The sequence below is a fragment of the Pongo abelii genome, chromosome 5 (genome assembly GCF_028885655.2).
Source record: "Pongo abelii isolate AG06213 chromosome 5, NHGRI_mPonAbe1-v2.0_pri, whole genome shotgun sequence".
NCBI classification, from domain to species: Eukaryota; Metazoa; Chordata; class Mammalia; order Primates; family Hominidae; genus Pongo; species Pongo abelii.
Window position 1 is genome coordinate 97,684,282 of NC_071990.2, and position 19,464 is coordinate 97,703,745.

Consider the following 19,464-nt stretch of genomic DNA (forward strand, 5'->3'; position numbering starts at 1 on the left):
CAGCTTTTCTTTCCCTTATTTTCCAAATATTGTAAAATGAGTAGTTTTCTTATAGTCAGAAAATAAAATCTTCTTGAACGTTTCATATATTATAAATATGTTAATATTTGCTTTCAATGATCATAAAACATATTCCTTAAAAAAAAACTCTGTTCCTTAGGAAATACATTAAGACAGCAAAATAAGCATTCTCCTGCCTATCTCATCATGCCTGTTGTCCATGGGTAAAACGAAATAAGGTATTTAGACATTTAGAAACTAGTGACAGGAGGAAACTACTCAAATGTCAATTGTCAGGTAAGTGTTACTGTTATTATGCAAGAAATGTATTCTCATCGGTAAAGGGCACATGTTTCTTATGAAAATAGGATTTTGTTATCCCCTAAAGAATAAAATTTAAATATGGTGCTTTACCTAGTCACTACTTTTAAGTGTACCCCATATTTCCTGCAATTACTTACCTAGTAATCTAAAAAAAGTCTTTATCTTTTCATATTAATCTCTAGGTCACCTTTCTGGTTTCCACAAATATTCCCTCAGAATCAGTGTAATTTTTTTAAAAAAAGCAAAACGAACCAAAAAAGCATGCTTGTTACTTTCATGCTATTCCACTAGAATTTTTTTTTTCATCCAGCTTTAGCATTGAACTGAATTTCTGGGTAGAGCTCAGCATGCCACTCACTTTTTTAACCTGTTCCCTTAGCAACTCTGTACTCATCTGACCCCATATGCCTATCTTCACGATTAGACATTTAATTTTTCCTTAATCTAGCACAAATTTCCAAGGACTTAGAATTAGTTTATCTAATCAAAATGAAATGTTTATGCCATCATACTGGTGGTATTTCTTCTAAAAATGCTGGTACTCTCTTCACTGCCTCTCACTACAAATGATTTTGGCGTGTTCTTTGGAGGGAATAAAAAGTCAGTCGGGGAAAAAGTAGTCTTTCTATTGAGCACTTCCACATTCTTCCTCCAGAAGCTCATTGTGCCCACCTTGGCAGTGGTCAGAGTGCCTGGTTGCTATTTACAAACTGTGTGTCACTGGGTAGGTTACTGAACCTCAGGTTTTTCATCAGAAAAATGGAGATGATCATAGTGCAGTTTAGCTCATGACGCTATAGCAAGGATTAAGCGAGATAGCAAATGTTAAGTATTGACACATAGTGCTCAATAAATATGCACTAGCAGTTTCACTTAAGTCAGAAAAGAAAATCACATCCTCTACAACACCAACCTTTCAGTGACATTTAGGATTCTACTCCTTCATCCTTGCAAATGACTATTTTTCCATACTTCACCTCAAACTGAGTTTAAACCTCTTTCTCACTTCAAGATTCTGCGCTGTGATTTTAATCAGATGCCTTCGTTTCTCTTCCTCTAACATACCCTTTTATTTCAGAAAAGTGACTTTCAAATATCTCTTTTCAGAACAAAAAAACGTACGGCTTCTTTTGTCTTTTCACTACTTTAAACAGTGGCAGAATTCTATATATTTCTTACTCAACTTTCTAGGAATAGTCTACTACAACTATGCCCAGATTATTCCTCTATCCCCAGATGCAACTGCAGTCTGGCTTACCTGTTTTTCATAATAACACTTTTTGTTGCTGACTGTGATTATCCCTGAGAGCTCCAGCCTGTGATTATCTCTGACAGCTCCAGCCAAGTCAATTCAACCAATAGGTCTCAGGCAACAATCATGTACCAAGACCATATATGACATGATGTCTACTAAAAACAAGTGAAAGACACATATACATATACCATGGTCTCCTCTTTCTTCCCACACCAGACAACATGACCATCTGAGACGGTTCAAGCATAATCTCTTGGCATAACAGACACATCTGGTAGACTCCCTACCCTACCACCCTACCTCTCCCCCATCAACCAGGTACCTCGTTTCCAAGGGTATAATAGAAATTTCATAGAACGTAGAATCAGAAGACCTTCACAACATCATCAGATACCTCAAATAACTTCATGATTGTATATACAACAGTCAACCATACACACACACTTAAAAAAAAAAAATCAAAGGATGGATCTTCAGTCCTTTGGTCCTGCACTATGTAAATGTAATGCATTACCATAGCAAATTCCAATAATGAACACAAAGAAAAATATAGAATTATGAAATTTTTTCATGAGTGGGAAACCAGAAAATAACACAAGGGAAACATCACTGAAATAAAGATCATTCTGCTCTAACATACACCATTTCAAAATAGGTTTGGTGAAGAGCAATGTTGACTCACCCTCAAAAAAAAACGGCAAATCTGTTTTGACCTTGATTCACTGCTATGATCAAAATAATTATGGTTAACTTGGGAAGGTTCTGAAAAAAAGGTTCTAAAGGTCATACTAAAAATACTTAGAATTTAAAAATCTATGAAATAAGACTTCAGTTTTAGTATTCAAAGTGGCCACCAGATAAAGACAAAAGAAATGTTGACAGCGTCATCATGCGCCAACTGAAATTACCTTCACTTGCCATCTTTCCCTGATACTCAGTCTTCCACCACGCTATCCATGTATACTATATAAATCTTTGGCATATACTTTTCAACTTGACTTACACACTTCTTTAAATACATTTCCATCCTTCCCTTAACAAACAGTTGCTAAGCACCTGCTCTAAGCCAGCTTCTGACTAAGCACTGCTTACAATGGGAAACAAACTGGATATATCTCCTGATCTTATGTAACTTACAAGTTTATCAGGGAGACTCACACTAAATACATGGTAACTACTGGGTTATGCCATGATGTATGTTCTGTGAAGAAAAACTCAGGATGCTACAAGAGTGAAAAACAGTGAAAACATAATTCCTCATTTACAGTCATGTACTGTTTAATGACATTTTAGCTAAGGGCAGACCACTATATGACAGTGGTTTCATAAGATTATAATGGAGCTGAAAAATTCCTTTCATAAGATTATAATGGAGCTGAAAAATTCCTTTCATAAGATTATAATGGAGCTGAAAAATTCCTGTCACCTAGTGACATCGTAGCCATCATAGCTTTGTAGTATGACACAACATTCATGTGTTTGTAGTGATGCTGGCATAAATGAACCTTCCCTTCTGTGCTGCCAGTTGTATAAAAGTCTAGCACATACAGCACATAATACTGAACAAACATAATAAAGGATGTTACTGCTTTATGTATTTACTACTCTATATTTTTTATTGTTATTTTAGAGTACTACTTTTTAAGATTTCTAAAAGTTAGCATAAAACAGCCTCAAGCACATCCTTCAGGAAGTATTCCAGAAGAAGGCATTGTTATCACAGGAGATGACGGCTTCGTGTGTTATTGCCCCTGAAGACCTTCCGGTGGGACAAGCTATAGAAGTGGAAGACAGTCATATTGGCCCTGTGTAGGCCTAAGTTATTGTGTGTGTTTGTGTCTTAGTTAACAAAAAAGCTTAAAAGTTAACAAAAAAAATTTTAACAGAAAAAGGCATATAGAATAAAGATATAATGAAAATATTTGTATACAAATGTACAATGCATTCATGTTTTAAGATGTTATTACAAAAAATGAAAAAGTTTTAAGAAATTTAAAAGTGTATAAAGTAAAAAATTTACAGTAATGTATTATTGAAGAAATTTTTAAAATAAATTTAGTGTCACCTAGGTATATTGTGTTTATAAAGTCTACAGTGGTGTACGTTAATATCCCAGACTTTCACATTCATTTACCACTCACTCACTGACGGAGTAACCTTCCATCCTGCAAGCTCCATTCATGGTAAGTACTCTATATGGGGTACCATTTTTTTCTCTTTTACACCATATTTTTACTGTACCTATGTTTAGATATATAAATGCTTACAGTTGTGCTACAATTGCCTACAGTATTCAATACAGTAACATGCTGTACAGGTTTGTAGCCCAGAGGCAATAGCCTACACCATAATATAGCCTAGGTGTAGAGCAGGCTATACCATCTAGGCTCGTGTAAGTGCACACTATGACGTTAACACAATGAAGAAACTGCCTCATGACTCATTTCTCAGAAAATTTATGTGTCCATATTTTCTTATAACACTCTCTAAATCTCATGCTCTATAATAGTATGGTATTATCCACTAAGATGAATCTCTAAGTAGTAGGCTAAAGACTAGTGTATTTTAGTTTTGAAGTTATAGTTTATTTGTTATAGTTTGGTAGGCAAAGAGTGGGAAAGAATAGGTCCTGGGGAATAAGAGCAGAAAGAAAATAAATAAAGACCAAAAACAGATGTCTTTCACTGTAAGAATAGATAAATTTTTACAATATGCATGTGGTCCTGAAAAAAAGTCTTCTAAAATCAAATTGCTGGCAAACCATTTTAAATTCAAGAATATTTAATGTTTCTTGAAACCTCACTAGCTGAAAGACTCTACTGAATCCTGTTATAAAGCAGAATTCATCTAAAGAAAATCTAACTCCTCTAAAACAATCCCATTTCTATTATTTCTAAATTTTAATATTCAGTCAAGTTTCCTGTGCAACCAACAATTGGAAAGGACTACACCAAGTAAAAGGGCTACATAATTATCATTCTAAATTCAAAGTACTGCATGTCACCGACCAACATAAACCCTGCTCACTCCCCACCAAAAATATGCCTTAGCAAAAAAAAAAAAGTATTAAAGAAAATCTGCACTATTCATTTTGAACTTTTAAAAATGAAAAAAAAATCAAAATGATAAAATGGCTGTGTTCCTAACACCAAAGAACAATTTATCATCATGCACCACAGTCACAAGGGAGAAAGGGTCCAGTGGGAGGTTGTGGTGTTTGGTTTTTACTGGGTGTCCCACTGATAGTGTTGCAAGTTATTGTCCCCACATAGTAAGACATCTGCCACTAGTCTTCTAGTCCTCTGCTCAAAGATTAAAGCATCGGTAAAAGCTTTGCAAGATTACAAAGAGCTGATGCAACTGATATTAAGACTGGTAAGACCAAAGGCCCATAGGAAATTCAATGGCTCAGCATTAACTGTGCACACAATAGTCAGAAACACAATTCCTGGATTTTCTCTCAAACCAAAGGTGCAGAAAGAAAAGTATGAAATATTGTTTATAAATATCACTGCTTACACTTACGTAAAGTTTTTCCATTTGTATTACACCTCACTCATGCTCACTCCTCATTTTATTTCTTCTAGCAAATAGGGCCCGTGAGAGATTGACTAACACCAGAAAGTGATATGTATATGTGTACGTATGTGTATACTCAATATATATTCAATTAGGGCAAGAACCACTGCAACAATGTGGCCCAAATGCTAAGTTTGTATAATAGGTAATGAAACAAATGTGAAAATTCTTATATGCAGAATATTTATTACACTGGAATTGAGCAGGAAAAAAATCAGACTTGAACATAGGGTCTGGGAGAAACAACATTCAGTGAAATGATCAACTCTCAAGTTTGTATAAGATAAAAAAGAAAATTCTCCCTCCTACAAGGGCCACAAACTAAATGGATTCTTTATAAAATGTGGCTTTTGATATGAGTGTCTTCTATCTACTAAAAAAAAAATAGCTACTAGAGGGACTGTTTTCAGGAACTTTATTCCAACCTAGAATCTAGATATGAGCAAAGATCTTACCAAAGTGAGATTTTTTTATGTATGCATCAAAGATTATTTCCATTTTGGTGCCTGTTTACTCAAGGTGAGGAAAAGTAAAAGGACAAAAAGGCTTTAAAACTGAAAATGTAAAAAGAGCACAGAAAATAGTAAAAGCTTAATTTTATGACATGGAAGCTTAATTTTATTCCATCATCACCTGATGAATGGAATCATTCCCCAAAGATAATCAAGCTAATTACCTTAGTCTTTTTTTTTATTTATTCAGCTTCATTTACTACTATACCTGCTTTTATTGTTAACCTGCAGCAACTGAGTATTGAGAGATATAATGCTGAAGTTCTTCAACTCTTTCTAGTAACTAACTGTTCATCACAACCAAGGCTGCATCCACATCACCATATCATGTAGGATTAAAAGTAAAAATTTGAGGATGTTATAAAAACTAAAATATAAAAAATAAAAAGAATAAAAACAAACATTTCTTTAAAATGTTTACCAAGATGTACCATTTCAAATAAGCATAAAATAACTATTCATTTTTAAAAGTGAAGTACCCAGAAGAACCCTGCAGTCTGCCATCTTTAACTTGCTTTTGAGACTATAAATAAGGAATCTGTGAATTATGGGTGGCTTTTTAACTTTACCTGCTACCATTTTGAAGGCAAAGCCTAGATATATGAAGGAACAGAAAACTAAATGTGACTGGCAGTGTCTTTCCAGCTGGAAGATGAAACCAAACTTAAAACAAGGAGCTGATAGTAACTTTCTAAAAAACAAAATACAAAACTAAATACTAAATGACTGTAAACAAAATGAAGTATGAGACTGAAGAACAGAAAGTGCTGACAACAACATCATATACAGAAATTTCTAATTTCTTAACAGAGAAAAATGTCAAATTAAAAATTGAAATTAAAAAGAGAAAGGTATTTTGCTATCATATTGTAATACATTAATGTCTGCTGCTTCTTTTCAAAAGCAAACACTCTACAGTAAGATTAGTTAAGGTCTGCTTATTAACGTGAATAACAAACATATTCTATTTTATACATGTTTATGATCCCAGAAATAAAATAGTGTCTTTAGTATAGTCAAATTAAAAGCATTTGAGTTGCCATTACAGAATTAGAATATTTGTCAGAAGACCTCAATGGCAACCAGGGACTTCACGGGGCCAATATTTGCTAGGGTAAAAGTGAACAAAAAATAAACTCTACCATGTCAAAAGAAACGGAAATAAAAATTATATTTTATTGCATGAAGAAAATACACCATGGAAAAAAGAAAATAATCTCTCCCAAAAGATCTGTAACCACAAGGTATATTTTAATAAATAAAGCATCATCAAACAGAAATCTGATTTAAAATATGCCGAAGTCAGTATACCACCCAAGCTAGTAGGCAACAGCAAATATATTTCCCATCTGGAGGAACTCACCTTCATCATAGGCCTGAAATAATTACCACAAAGTTCCAAGGCAAGTGAACACAGTCTAAAAAAAAAAAAAAAAAAAAAACCACAAAAACCTCAAAATAAAGCAACATGAGTGATTAAGAGCAAGGGGAAAAAAAGACAAACTCACAAAATACTTCAGTTATAAAAATTATTAGACAAAGAATATAAAAATAATAAATGGTTAGAATTATGACCAGAAGACAAGCAGATTTGAAAATAAAGTTCTATATATGAAAAATATAACTGATATTAAAAACTAAATGGACAAAGTGGCGTATTAGACATAGTTGAAGTGAATAAACTGCAAGTTAGAACATAAGAAATTTTTCCAAATACAATCAAGCGAAAACAATGAAAGATAAGAGATAAAAGAGATGAACTAAGGAAGAAAAACATAGAAAGTCTACCAGACATGGAATTGGAGTTCCAGAAGATCATAAAATTAATGAGAAAATATTCAAAAGGATTGTAAATAGAAGTTTCCAGAATTCCTGAAAAATGCTAGTCCTCAAGGCAGCCTATCTAATGCCAAATAAGAGATGTTAAAATTCATACCCAAAAACATCAGATCAAAAATTCAGAATAGACAGAGATAATATCTTTAAGGAGAAAGAGAGTATCTTCAAAAGATCTTAGAAGGAACCAGAGTTTGGAAAGATAGATTCCCTGACAAAGAAAAAAATGAGCTTGACTGTTTAATTCTCAATGATAATAATAAAATTCAGAAAACAATGAAATTTTTGATACTTCCTTTCAGCAAATTAAATTAAATTAAAAGGACTGTCACAAACAAAAATCTCTCTCTCTCTCTCCCTCTCCTTCTCTCTTTCACACATACACACACTCACTCAGTAAAGGAAAATTAAAGGATGTATGTCAGGCAAAAGAGAAATGATCCCAGATAGAAGGTCTGATAGACAAGAAGAAACTGGGTGGAAAGATATTAATGAATAAAGGACTAAATATAACAGACACTGTATAAAGCAATAAAAGTAATTTCTAACTTGAGAGAGAAAAAACAGGCTAGAACTAAAATACTCAACAACAATGACATGCAAGTTGGAGGAAGGTATCATAAGAGTTAAACAATTCCTAAGAAATAAAATGCCACAGACTGGGTGGCTTGAACAATAGAAATTTATTTTCTCACAGGTCTGGGGGCCAGAAGTCCAAGATCAAGGTACTATCGGGATGCATTTCCGGTGAGGCCTCTCTTCCTGGTTTGTAGACACGTATGATCTTACATGGCCTTCCCTCTGTGTATGCAGAGGGAGAGAGATCTCTGTATCTCCACAGAGATCTTATTGGATCAGGGCCCTACCCTTATAGTCTCATTTAATCTTCATTACCTCCTTATAGACCCTATCTCCAAATATAGTCATATTGGGGATTAGGGCTTCAGCATATGAATTTTGGGGGATACAATTCAATTCCATAATAGAAGGCAAAGATATTAACTTTAGATAAAGATGAGTATATATTAAAATTGTCTGGGTAACCACTAAAATAACAGATGTAGAACTTATAGCTAATCTCCTGACCCCCCAAATAAAAATAGTAAAAAAAAAAGTTAGGGGCAGAGGGTCAGTCTATCCAAAAGAAGGCAAGAAAGGAAAGAAGACAAAGAAAAAGCAGAATAGAAAATACATAATAATATGATAAATAAATCCAAGTCAGTCTTCATTCTAAAGAGACTAAACTCTCCAGTTAAAAGCAAAGATCCAGCTATATGCTATTTACAAGAGACACAACTAAAATCATAAGGATATAGAACCAACTTTAAAGCCAACAAGTAGGGAAAGGTGTGTCAAGCCCATCATAATCTATAGGGGACCCTTTATCATTGTATTACTATCAAAGAAAAAGAGACTTTAATTCAAACAATACTATTAGAGATACAGAAGGTATGATATATGACAAAAGGGTTAATTTCCCACAAAAATATTTAAAAATCTAAACTTGTATGCATCTAATAATAAACCTCAAAAACATATAAAGTAAAAGGTGAATTAACCAGATGAAAATAATAAATCCATAATTATAATCTCTCAGTAATTAAATGATCAAGTAGATAAAAACATCAAGAAGGATAAAGATTTAAATAGCACATTTAAAATTTTCATCTTATAGATACACATGAAACTGCATCCAGTAGCTAGAGAATACACATCATTTTAAAGCTACACATGGAACACTTATTTGTAGCAAACACCTGCCATTGTCCATGGAGCTAACCTTAACAAGCATCAAAGAACTGGTAAGATACAAACCACATCCTCTGACCATGTCACAAATAGTTTAGAGATCACCTACAACCACAACAAAATATGCTTAGAAATTAGGAAACATGATTCTCATTAACTCATGGATCAAAGAAATCATAGAAAATACTTAGGACAGGCACGGTGGCTGATGCGTGGAATCCCCACACTTTGAGAAGCTAAAATGGGAAGATGGCTTGAGCCCATGAGTTCAAGACCAGCCTGGACAACATAGCGAGACTTCATCTCTACAAAAAATAAAAATAAAAAAAATTAGACAGGCATAGTGGCATGCACCTGTAGTCCCAGTTATTCAGGGGGCTGAGGTGAGGGGATCATTTAAGCCCAGGAGGTCAAGGCTACAGTGAGCCATGATCACGCCACTGCACTCCAGCCAGGACAAAGGAATGAGAATCTGTCTTAAAAACAAAGAAAATACTGTATGAAAACATAAAAAATTCGATAAGTAGCTAAAGTGATGATTCAAGGGAGATTTATACTCTGAACAAAGCAAGACTCACAACTGAGCTAAGCACTCAACCTAAAAAATTAGAATAAAGGTAGGAATAAACCTAAAAACATTGAAAAAAAGAGTAAAAATGAACATGTTAGAAACAAATATATAAATATTTTCAAAGAAGCAACTTTTGGCTTTGCTGATCATCTCTACTATATAATATATTATATACAATAAATTAACAAAAAACAAATTACAGCTACAAACAACACTGATGAACCTAAAAAATATAAAAGTGAGCAAATGAAGCAAGCATAAAAGTATAAATATTTACAGTAGTAAAGTTCCCTTTATGTAATAAAAGGCCAAAAATAACCACACAAAGAGGGTTGATAAAGCAAGAGTTGCCTTCATGTGAGGAATGAGTAGACAGAGGAATTCTAGGTGTACTTCCTAACTTTAGTAGTAAGTCCATGAGTATTCAATTTTTTAAACTTAAAGGTATGTTTTATGCAATTTTAAATGTACAATGTACATCACAATAAACATTCTTTAAAAATAACATGGCAAAATCAGTTTCTAAAGGATATTCTGAACTTTCCTATAAACAGTGAACATCCACAGACCTCATGAAAAAAAATTTACCTGTTTAACCTATCCATGCTTGTTACATTCCACACTGAAAATATAGTTCCTGTTATTTGAGATAGTAAAAAAGAAAATGATACTTACCTAAACAAAAAAACGTATTTAGCACTTATCCAAGTGCTAAAACAGAGGTAAGTACCAGGTATTAAGGGAGCAGATAACCTAAGCCTGACTTAGAGAAAGGAGGAAAGGAAACTATTCCACAGTGAAGAAAACAATGTCTGGAAAACAGTAACTGTCCCAGAAAGCATGTTTGGGAGTACATGTGTGTTTACCTTCTACATCCAGAATCAAATTCTAAAAATGAAAAATGCAAATATAACTGCATTCATTTGGAACACGTTTAATAGCTAAAGATAATTTTAGTTTCAAAAATAAAAGGGAGAATTTCTCTCTAAATTTAGCCATCAGTGTTTAAGTTTCTACCTTTTCCTGACTTTTGCTCATTTTATAGCTCTAGTTTTGTTACTAGAAGTGACCACATGCTTCTGTAGTAGCCAGAGTGATACTCAACTGATTTCAAAAGGTAATTTCTGGCTAAGATGAAGTTTCATATTACTGACAGAAAGAAAGAAAGATACAAATATATAGATAAAATATAGATGTAAACAAACACATGCGCATACACATACACACATAGCTCAAGGCTAAATTTTGTAAATTTAAACCTTCCAAATGTATTTTAAATGTTAAGAGTCGAGGAGTTGGCAGCAAAGTGCAGCAAACAGAATATTTTTACATCTTAGAGAGGACTATACAGGAAATGACATTCATTCACTCTATTATTCCACAATTATGTATCAATATGTGTGGGCAAGAGGGCAGACGGCAATACAGTAAACTGAAATTGAAAAAGGGATAGCATTCTCATGGCACACTCAACTACTCTACCTGTTTAGCTGGAGGTAACATTTATAGTTATAACTGAGCACTCATGAATGGTTTTGGATTGAGGCTAAATCTCTATAAACTAGGGTTATTTCATTTGGAAAAAGCACTAGACAATCAGGTCTGGGTTCAAACCCTATCTGACTTGACTCTTTCATATTACACTTACCAAAAAAAAAAAAAAACCTGTAGAAGATAAACAGGGAAGACAACGATTAGCTCTACAGATTTTATATTGGGAATAATAAAGTGCCTTGAGGGCAATGAAAAATATCAATGCCCTTTTATTCCTCCCCAAAAACTCTATGTCTAGCGTTTTACCCAAAGGGAATAACCATAGATATGTATAAAAATTGAGCTATAGCCAGGCACGGTGGTTCACACCTGTAATCTCAGCACTTTGGGAGGCTGAGGCAGGCAGATCACTAGAGGTCAGGAGTTCAAGACCAGCCTAACCAACATGGTGAAACCCCCATCTCTACAAAAAATACAAAAATTAGCCAGGCACAGTGGTGGGCACCAGTAATCCCAGCTACTCAGGAGGCTGAAGCATGAGAATTGCTTGAACCCGCGAGGCGGAGGTTGCTGTGAGCCAAGATTGCGCCACTGCATTCCAGCCTGGGCAACACGGTGAGACTCTGTCACCAAAAAAATAAAAAATAAATAAATATATAAATAATTTTTTAAAAATTGCACTGTAAGATAGTCATTACTGTACAGCTGAAGAAAAAAATTATATCCCCAATAAATTACGATACATCCATAGAATAATATTATTCAGAATTCCAAATGTTACAGATCATTCCATGAGAAGGGAAGTGGTTCATCTTTACGCGAAATTACAAAGCTATATATCTACACTAAGGGCCATTTTTAGAAATTAAAATATCATAGTATTTTTCTATATGTATATAAAAATAGATACCAAAATGCTAATAATAGTTATATCTGGGTATAATTCTTCTTTTCTTTGCTTTTTGCTTGTCTGGATTTTCTAAATTTTCTTTTCTTTCTTTTTCTTTTTGAAGACAGGGTCTTTCTCTGTTGTCCTGGCTGGAGTGCAATGGTATGATCACAGCTCACTGCAGCCTCAACCTCCAGGACTCAAGCGATCCCCCACTTTAGCTTCTCAAGTAGCTGGGACCACAACCACGTGCCACCATACCTGGCTAACTTTTTTTTTTTTTTTTTTTTTTTACTTTTTGGAGAGACAGGGTCTCCTCACATTTCCCAGGCTGGTCTCCAATTCCTGGGATCAAAGAATCCTACCACCTCGGCCTCCCAAAGTTCTGGGATTACAGGCATGAGTGGCCATGCCTGGCCTCTAAATTTCCTATAATGAACAAGAAAAACTTCTAAAGTAAGAAAAAAATCTATTATATCACGAGGATGGAGGGTAGGAGGAGGGACAGGATCAGGAAAAATAACTAATGGGTACAAGGCTTAATACTTGGGTGATGAAATAATCTGTACAACAAAGCCCCTCAGCACAAGTTTACCTATGTAACAAACCTGCACTTATACCCCTGAATTTAAATAAAAGTTAAAAAAAAAACAGATTTGAAACCTTGAAATAGTAACTATACATGAACTATAGAAACAAAAATGAGAAGTTCCCAATATCACCAAACCTGTAAGTGGGTGCAAATTTATCCAATTTATAGAAAATAGAGAAACCTGATACTCAACTTATACTCAAAACTCCTATCATTCAAGAAATGAATAATGCAAAAGAAGGAAAAACATCTAAAGAAGTGCTGAGTAGGAACAAGCTGAGAGAACAGACTTTCTGCTAGTGATAGTGTGAAACTTTAGAAGGTATCACGGTTTATGCAGGGTTAATCAAAATGGAGTAGGAAGACTGTGCTTCAAATACAGGGGAAATGGAGTAAGTTAAAATGATGAAAAGAATGGATCTTATTACAAAAGCACACTTACCTGAACATTTTTCCCTCTTGAAGACAATGGATGTTATGCCTACACCTCAACTCCCTTTGTATCCACATCCTCCCAGGATCAACTTGAGCAAAAAATTCTGCACCAGACAGCCTCAGCCAAATACCATACCAAACACATGGGATAGATTTAATTGATTCTTAAATAATTTTCATTTGAAACTCTTACTCTGATCTAAACTTCAGGCTTCTTTAAATGCCTACAAATGTTCTCTCTCTAAAGTTACCTACGCATTTGTTTTTGTTTTGTTTTATATTGTATAAAGTAGGAAGATGTAAAGATGCCTCACTTCAGGAGAAAGGTAACAGCTAGAATACAGAATCATGTCCCTTCTGCACCAGGCTCCCCAAGGCAGATCCTTAGAAGTTTCCACAGAAAAGAATTTGCCTAAAATGTTTTTCAAATGCTTTAATAACATAGACTGAGCTAAATCAATTGAGAGAAAGAAGTTAACCAAGAAGCTTTGCTCAAAAACCCTAAAAGGTATGTAAAGCTTATAACTATAATAACACATAAAGGTTTAAATTGAAAATGATGTAAGAATTTGAAAATGATCTAACAATCAATTAATATATATGCCAGGTGATTGGTACAGTATCTGGCTGGGGGTGTTTTTAATCTAAATTGTATCTGGGAAGATGTAATTCTTTAGCATATCACTCAAAGGAAATGCTGATAATAATAATCCTATTATTAATTTCAATAGGTGACCACTAGATTGCCCCCATACCTGCAAATATACCATCTATTCTTCAAGACCCGAGAGCTGTGTTAAAATCCAACTTTTCTAACTCTTCATTATGTTCATAATGAACATGAATGAGCTTTCCTGTGTATTAAGCTAGAGTTTCATGCTTGAGTTTTCTGAATCTTCTGTCATACAAACAGAAGTGGATACAAATCTTGTCCATATTTACTGGTGCAGAGGCTAGAATGCATTTTATCCTATGTGTCAAACTCAAAGCCTGAAACAGCTTGCTGTCAGCTTCAGAAACCATTTTTACAAGCATGGCATACCGCCTCAAGCCAACCAAATCCTAAAGCATGTTGGGCTGCCCACACTTCAAATCATTTGGAATGTTCTCATGTTTTGTGGTTGCAAAAGTACCAATTTTGTGGATCATCTAGTTCAAATTAAGGGCACATCTAACCTTAAACAGAAAATTCCCAGGAAATTGAAACTATAATTGACCAGGATCACATCAGCTCTTAAGATCTATGATCTCAGGCTAGTAGTCAAACATCTCAAATGTTATGTTTTGAAAGTTGAAGAAATGCAACATAAACTCTGTGAAACTCATTAATGTGTTTTCAAGGAAACACAAAGAACTCATCCTAAATATACATATGTCATAGTTGCAAACAAAAAGGAAAAAGTGCCACCTGCAACAAAGTAAAGGTGATATGCAGCAAATATAAACACATTTCTGGTAAACAGCTAGCAAATTAAAGAAAAAAAAACCGCCTAACAGATTACTTCATTTCATTTCTAATTTTCATACATAAGCTGAAATAAAGCAACTTCAGCTGTGAAATGTGGTAACAAATATAACAAAGGTGAATGAAATAGTTTTGCTTGTAGTAACTGGAGCACTGTATTTATACATAGTGTTTTTCCAAGCATTAATGGGTCCCTCTCTCAAATCAAGTGCTTAAGACATCATTTCACAAATTGGAGTACCAGAACTTCCCCAAGGTTTGCCTCTCATGCCTTTGAGGTCTACTCTCTAAATCCCAGACCTATGAAGAATGTCCTAAAGGTTATTTTTGAAGTATTAAAAGAAGAAAATACTATATTGACAAACTAAATTTTACCTAGAATTTGCCTATTGAAGCTTAAGAAATGCCTGGTTCAATTATCCATTGGTGGGGTAATTCAATCCATTTGAATAGATAAATGTGGTTAGGATATGGCTCCCTGATCCAAGCCTTGTTAAGAGTTCGAGAACATACTGAAAACCAGTGCTTTTTAACTTAACTGATATTGACTAAAATGCTGAAAAGATGACAAGCCCTAGCAATAACTATTTTTAGCTGATCTTTTAGACCTACTCTTCCTGGTGCACATGTATTATTAGGTCCCTAAATGGTTTTCATGTTTTTTATACATTCAATAGCATATATAGCTATGGTATATATAGTTATACTATATATAGTATGGATACATAAATATAGATATATGTGTGATATGGATATATACATATATAAATCCACATGTGTATCATTTCCAAAATACTTATTCACAAAACAACCAACCCAAATTAAATAAATCATATACAAAATCTCAAGGTGCTCAAGTAACTCTAGGAACTAAGTCACATCCACTTAGGAACACTAAATCCTTACTTTCTTGCTTGTAGTCCAACAAACTTAAGGTAAAATAGTAACTACATAAGGGTTTTAGTTATGTTTATTTTTCCTAAGCAAATTTTTCTCCAAGAATGTTCAGTTTGCTGAAATTTTCAGAAAATGCTTGAGATGGTGGGTTCTTTTTTTCAGTTTCGGTACTGGTATATTTTACAGCAAAGGGACAAAACTGTACTTAGAGATGAAAATCTACATCCCAAACAAAATTTTACAGTATTACTGGTTATTCTGGGATGATTTTCCTTGAAAACTTCCCATTACAAACAATATGTTTCCTACACTATCCCGTCTGCCTTGGTAGTATACTTTTCACACACAAAATTGTATGTAACGCATATACCAGAAATATGTCAAGGCACTCTTTTATTTAAATAAGCTCCCACATTCTGTTTTTATTGTTCAAAATGATCTGAATGCTCATAATTGATGTAATCAATTATGTCACTAAAATTTTGGCTGTGCAACATTTTACAAAATATAGGGACTTTCCATCAGCACCTTCGATTTGTAGTTGGCAATGTGAGTGAATAAGACAAACAGGAATAGAGGTGTGGCAGAGACCTAGGGGTGTGAGAAAACGGGACTTCCTTTACCCACAGGACACGTGGAAAAAAAAAAAAAAACTTATCCACGTCTGCAATACATGTACTTTTACGTTAGGTCTCATTAAATGAAACACGTATTACATACCTCGTCCATGGATTAGAATGTCTGAAACAGTATCAGCTTATGCAGGAAACATGAGGTTTTTATCCATGATTCTTAGAAACACTACTCCTAGAACTGGTTGAAGGCTTCTTAATCTAAGACATAATGAAAAACAAGCTCACCCAATAAACAAAGAGAATCCTATTTTAAAAACATATGGTTTAAACTTCATCCTACCTCACTAAAAACCTGCATGCTACTACAGGGATGCCTGTATTCCCTAAGTGTATTCCCTAAGACTCAGTCTCATCAAAGACTAAACGATCTCTTTGAAAATTTGGGCAAGCCCTGGGGGAAATTTTCATAAAGATATGTTGTTGGGTTTTTTTTTTTAAGCACTCTGAGCCTCCACGATATATTTTATTATTAAAAAGAAGAATGTTTCCGAAAAGGGGCAGAGGGAGAGAAGACTGAAATCAGGGCGACGTTGAAAACCGGCCAAGGATGAAACACACACAGCGCCGCAGGCTGAACCACATGGAAGAGAGAAGGAACCTCTCGTAACTGTTGGAGCGCGAAGGGACCTTTCGCTCTCGCAAATAAGGTAAATTTCAGCCCTCAAGCAGCGAGACCACCGTGTAAAAGTTCAAGTAAAGCCCATCTCCTTCCTCTCACTCCCAGCACTGAATTCTCAACCAGAACAGCCCAGCAGGGAAGGAGCCGGCGTGGGGTGCCCCTCTGCAGCCGACCGTTTTCCTAGAAGGCCTAACCGCTCAGACGGGCAGGGGAGGGGGACGGGCGGCCCGGGAGAAACCGAGTCCCCGCCGGGCCCCCTCCGTGTGGCGCCGGCCGAAATAACTCCAGTCCAGCTGCAAAAATCCTCCCGAAAACCCAAGCTTCTCCAGCACAACTTCGGTCTCTCCAGCTTCATTCCCTCCACGCACTCCGCCAAACCGCTCGCCCTGCCCAGCGCGGCGGATGCAAGCGCTCCCCGCCCCGAGCGGCTACCTGTCCCGCGGGCCCGGGATCCCGAGCCTCACCTCAAGCGAAGAGCAGCGCGCGGGCGCCCGCGGAAGAGCCCAGGGAGCATGGCTCCATGTAGTCCCTCCCGGAACTTTCCTGACATAGCACTTCTCTCCTCCGCTGCAGAGAACAACGCTGCCAGGCGGAGAAGGAAGGAGGACGACGAGGAGGAGGTGGTGGCGGCGGCGGCGGCGATAGAGGCGGCGGCGGCGGGAGCTGGAGCTGAAAGTGAGGTGCATCGCGGTCGAGCGCCGCCGCCTCGCGAGCAGCCGAGGGGTTCCCGCCCCCAGGGTAACCAACGCTCCCTCTTAAAGGCGCCGGCCCCGGTTTTAGACCGGGAGGTGAGTGAGAGAAGAGGAGAAAGAGGGAGGAGGCAAGTAAAGAGGGAGGAGGCAAGTAGAGACGGAGAGATCCCTGGAGGCCACGCCCGAGCTGCCCCAGGGCGGATCGCCGGCCCCTTTCGACCGCTCCCTGCCCTGAACCCCTCTACACTCAGGTCGCGTCGCTCCTCCGCCTGGGCAAAGGCATCGAGGGTACCGCAAGTGCGCCCACCCGGCACTGGGGCAACCCTCGCGGTTGGCCTGCGCCCTTCACCCCGCGCCTCGCTCCCAGACGGTCGCCCCGCCCCTAATCGCGGGCAGTCCTTTTAGGGTCCTGGTTTCCCGCTCCCACGGGCCCCTGGTTTCCCGCTCCCACGGGCCCCCAGAGTGCACCTCCAGTGGCGACTGCCCAGTGGATTTGCGTTCCCCGAGGCTGCTCGCGTTTCTTCTTTGGTTATTCTTCCTCGTTTCCAACACAATGATGAGAGTCTCACCCAGGCGCCCAGAAGACTGAAATAACTAAAAGCCAGCTGGGGCCCCTAGACCAATGCTTGAAGGTGTCCCTGATGTGTGGCATGGGAGACTTGCCAGGTATCCCCCTTTACCCGGTGCTCTGTTCTCTTCCAATGGCCAATCCCCAGCTGGCCTCCCACTGGATTTCTAAAACGATTCACTTTCATCAACAGATGGGCTGTAAAGATGCCAAGCAACTCAGGAAGACCCCCCAGAAAAAGTATCACCTTGAGACAGTGGAAAATGCTGCTTTCAGTGACAAGTGATATTTTCAGCTATTATCAACATATGTGATCATTACTGAGGCCACAGCCTCAGGTGGTGATGCCCAGGAGGCTCCCAGCATCAGCAGCTATCGTCACCCTAGGAAGAGATCACAGCAGCAGTGGGCATGAGCAGCAGAGGGTTGCTACTGTCCACGGACTTGTTTTTCTACCTCATGGTTTCAACCCTTGCTTCTTGGACCTATGAGACTTCAGTATAGTGTTGTGCAGTTTGTACTCTGCACTGTGTCCTCTGTCTGAAGAGGTGGGCAGGCAATTTGGAGTTAAGATCTAGCCTGGGTTCCAGAGCACCAGTCCTAGCACCAAGCTCGGAAAGAGTGGCATTTCCTCATTCACACAAAGGCACTTGCATATCACTACCCTGAGACTGGACCAGAACATCTCAGTTCTTTGCCTCCTGCAATCTACAGCTGTGAAACAAGCACTTGTGTTGAACTTGTAGAAGCAGAAGGCAAGAGGAGACTATACAAAAGATTGAAGAAACTCCTGTAACCAGATGGAGAGGAAATAAGCCCTGGGCTCAATAAAAGCAGGAGACATGTTCTTGCCTGGACCAAACTTTTAAGATGGGAAAGGAGATTATCAGTGAGCAAAAGTGAAGTCAGGATAGATAGATGTGGCCGGCACACAACTCAAACTGAGTTAGCAAAACCTACAGCAAAGGGCATTGGAATTTATTGGTTCATATGTTTATAAATCCCATAAGTAGAACTGGCACACACACACACACACAAACATGTTCTTAGAAATCCTTTTTTGTCCTCCAGATGCTCGAAGAGCATCAGGACTCAATTTCTCTCCCTGTCTTCATTGTGCTTTCATTGCACTGGTTTTATTTCTCTAAACAGAGGGAAGACGTACATCTCCAGTCTTAATATCCAACCTCCTTAGCAATTAGTCACATCAGAAAGAGAGCAAGCTGAAGAATGTCTCACCAGACCCACGTGGATCCTGCGTTCATCTCTGAACTAACCATTGTAACTATGGGATGGAATGCACACTGCCAGGCTGGGGTCATTTGCCTTTATCTACAAAAAGGTCAAGGGAA

General features: G+C 37.1%; 1 protein-coding gene across 2 annotated transcripts in view; it reads right to left on the minus strand.

Annotated features, from left to right (window-relative positions):
- GPR63 (G protein-coupled receptor 63) overlaps positions 1 to 17,570 on the minus strand; it is a 43,140-nt gene extending 25,570 nt beyond the window's left edge. Inside the window, exons 1-2 of one of the 2 annotated variants that reach the window (XM_054557896.2) lie at positions 17,317 to 17,407; positions 16,319 to 16,431 (exon numbers count right to left, since the gene is read on the minus strand). The gene's annotated coding sequence lies outside the window, so the exon portion shown is untranslated. Of the gene's footprint in view, positions 1 to 16,318; positions 16,432 to 17,316 lie in introns of both variants that reach the window. The other variant, XM_002817167.5, reaches the window with a different exon arrangement.
- Positions 17,571 to 19,464: the final 1,894 nt, after the last annotated feature.